The sequence below is a fragment of the Stegostoma tigrinum genome, unplaced genomic scaffold, assembly GCF_030684315.1.
Source record: "Stegostoma tigrinum isolate sSteTig4 unplaced genomic scaffold, sSteTig4.hap1 scaffold_89, whole genome shotgun sequence".
NCBI lineage: Eukaryota > Metazoa > Chordata > Chondrichthyes > Orectolobiformes > Stegostomatidae > Stegostoma > Stegostoma tigrinum.
The window spans coordinates 495,747-499,060 of record NW_026728814.1 but is presented as its reverse complement, the minus strand read 5'-3'; the positions used below and the strand labels follow the sequence as shown (position 1 = coordinate 499,060).

The window sequence follows — 3,314 nt, the reverse complement described above, 5'->3', positions numbered from 1 at the left end:
ACTGACATAACTAAGACATTCAGAGGCTACCTTGTGGTACATTTGACAGAAAGGAATGCGCGGTGCACTGCAACACAGGCAAATCAACCTTGAGCTGGAACGCTTTCTCACGAAAAGCAAAGGCGACACTACTCCACTACAGAAAGGACGAGGGCACGCTAAATGCACTCTTAAAAGGGATGACCATCTCTGCACATTCAGGACGAGGAAGGAAAGAAATTTAACAAAGATTCATACTGCAATGAAATAGAACGATCCTCCTTTCCACAGCAAAAGCCGATATGGGCGACTTTATTCAAAGAAAGGTTGGCTGACAAGAACGCTCACCCCATGTCCATCCAGGAACCTATCGCTGTAAAAGAAGGGCACTACTGTTTCTGCCAGGCTTCGAACCAGGGACCTTTCGCGTGTAAGGTGAACGTGATAACCACTACACTACAGAAACACACCCGCTTTTCTGCCCTGCACACTGACCATTCTACAGCATTGAAATTCACAGCTGTTTAACGCTTCACCTCTCTGTTTCAAATGGGTCGATGTAGTCCAGCGTTATTGGCATTATTGAAAAATAAAAGATATCATGTAAACCTGCCCAGAAAATATTCACGTGGTCATTGGCAGTGGTGCAGGTTTTGGACTGTATGATGATTCTGAACAGGCTGGGGCAGTTTTCTCTGGAACGTCGGGGGCTGAGGGACGACCTAACACAAATTTATAAAAACATCAGGGATATGGACATGGTAAGGAGTCAAGGTCTATATCACACGGTGGGCGGGTCCAAACCTGTAGGGTGTGTAATTAAAATGAGGGGCAGAAATTTAAAAGCAACCTGAGGGCTTTTTCTTTTTGCCGAGAAGGTGGTGCAAGTATACATTAAACTGCCAGACGAAGTGGTGGAGCCGAGTAAAATTATTACACTTCCAAGGCATCTGAATGCGTGTGTGAATCGGGAGGGTTTAGAGCGAGGGTTTAGAGCGATCAGAGATGTCAAACTGATGCTAACAGCATGCAATTGCTTTTTGTTCCAGAAGCGAAAAGCTCTCACGCCTGAGTACCATCACTTCACATCCTGCTGACTGATTAAGATAGGGTTAGGGTTTGGGTTGGTGTTCATGTTCTCTTGTTGTTAGTTTCCTTCCTGTTTGTCCGATGTAGTGTTTCTCACAGTCTCTGCAGGGGATTCTGTCGATGACATTGGTCCTGTCCATGGCGGCGAGTGGGCCTTTAGTTCGGGTGAGCACCTGTTGTAGGGTTGATGTGGGTTTGTGTGCCACTCTGATTCCCAGCGGTCTTAGAACTCGTGGTGAGTTCTGATGTGCCCCTGATGTGTGGAAGTGTGATGAGTGTGTCGGGCATGTGGAATCTTTATAATGCTGTTCTGTAGGCATCTCCTGACCCAGTTCTTTGGATATCAATTATCCTTGAGCAACTGGCTACAAAAACACATGACCAATACTCACTCATCTCAAGCCACATGGACAATGAGAAGTGCGACTTCGACTGGGGCAAGAAGATCCTGGGACAGGCGAACCAAAGACAAGCATGAGAATTCCTAGAAGCATGGAACTCCACGAAGCAGGCTATTAATAACCACATTGAACTCGGCCCCATATACATTCCACGAAAGAGGAAACCCGGAAGTGAGGCAAAACATCGCAACGGACCCCAGAGTTTAAAAGCCAGGCGGGAAAACACACCGACGCTTCATCAGAGGTTGCACTGAGGAGATGACCAAGCACGGTAACGAAACGTCTGCGGAACAACAAGCCAGCTCAGCGAGCCAACCAATCTCAACATAGTAATCATTAGATTCTGAAGTCGAGATTTTTTTTAAAAAAAAATCAAAAGTCACCATCTGTTGTGGCAAGATTTGAACCTGGATATCCAGTAAGTCCGTTTACAACCAGGAAAAAAAAAACACAGATACAAGCACATATGAGACACACGTCAACATGACCATTGTATCTTTTGAAACTCCAGAGGGTGAGACAGAGAGAAAGTGGGGAAGGGAGTAAACTTAGTTTCAATGGATTAATCCCCAAAACAACAGAAAGCCCACTGGAAAGAGCCACAGGCACAAACACACAGCCACAGGGACACACACTCATACACACACTCAGCTACAGTTGCTGGCACACAGCTACAATCACACAGTGAGAGTTCAACAGAGACACACTAATACAGAGACAGAAACACACAGACACATGTACACACACGTGTGTAACAAAGGCATACAGACATTGCGACAGACGCATACAGACACATGTACACACACTGAGACAAACATGTGCGTACAGACGCTGACACACAGGGAGAAAGGGATGGAACGAGTTGGAGAGAGAACGTAAAAGTCTACAACTCTTTCTCAATTGCTCCCTTGTATTCAAAGTAATGCATTGGCGCCCTCTGCTGGCCGCTTCACGCTACTGCAGAGGGGCGGCTGAAGCGTGAAAGCCATCAGGGATTCGGTCAGAGGGAGAGGGTCACTCACGGCAACAGCAAGAGACGCAGGCGCACACACACACAAACAGATTCACACTATGCTGGTGTGGAGAGGATTTTAATTATGCTGAAGCTCCTCAGCGTAAAACATGCTCATGTTTAGAAAGATATGTTTTCCCTCTGCAAATGTGGAAATGTTTTGACTTTGGACAGTTTTCCTAACATTATACACATTAAATAGAGTTTTTCTTCTGCAACTGTATCCAGGCGCGTCCGGGTGAAATGTTTTGTAAAGAGACATGGTTATTTTATTGCACTTTTTGCAATTTGTAATATTTTATAATCTACTCTCTCAGATCCTAATTGGGGAAAGTATTCAAAAGTGAAGGGTATGAGACCAGCAGTGGGTTTGTTCATCTTTCCTTCTGTTCATATTTGAGGGGCAACATCGATCGGCCAAGACAGCTCTGTATCTCCAAAGACAGTGTTTGAAGCACGAAAGAACTGCAACCTGAGAGATTCACAGGCTGCGTTGCTTGCTCAAAAAAAATCTGCCGCTTGTGTAGTGGCGTGAGGGGACCGCCAGAGGGTGGCATTGTATCACTTTAAACACCAGAGGGAGGGTGAGACTTTGCTGCATCACTTTTAAATTAATTAGTTCATTCGTTCATTTAAACTTACCTCCAGCGAGTCTCACTCTTGGCAGAGATAGGCATACAGACACAAACACGCAGAGACACACATATGCACACACATCAACATGATCATTGTATCACTTTAAGCACAAGAGGTACAGACTGAGAGAAAATGGGAGGGCGGTTAGCCCATTTCAGTGGATACACCCCGAAACAACAGAGAGCCCATTGCACAAG

At 45.5% G+C, this 3,314-nt stretch overlaps 1 non-coding gene across 1 annotated transcript; it reads right to left on the bottom strand.

The window, feature by feature from the left end:
* Positions 1–372: 372 nt before the first annotated feature.
* Positions 373–445, bottom strand: trnav-uac (transfer RNA valine (anticodon UAC)). Its single transcript has one exon. It is a non-coding gene; the product is annotated as a tRNA-Val (tRNA).
* Between the last annotated feature and the right edge of the window lie 2,869 nt (positions 446–3,314).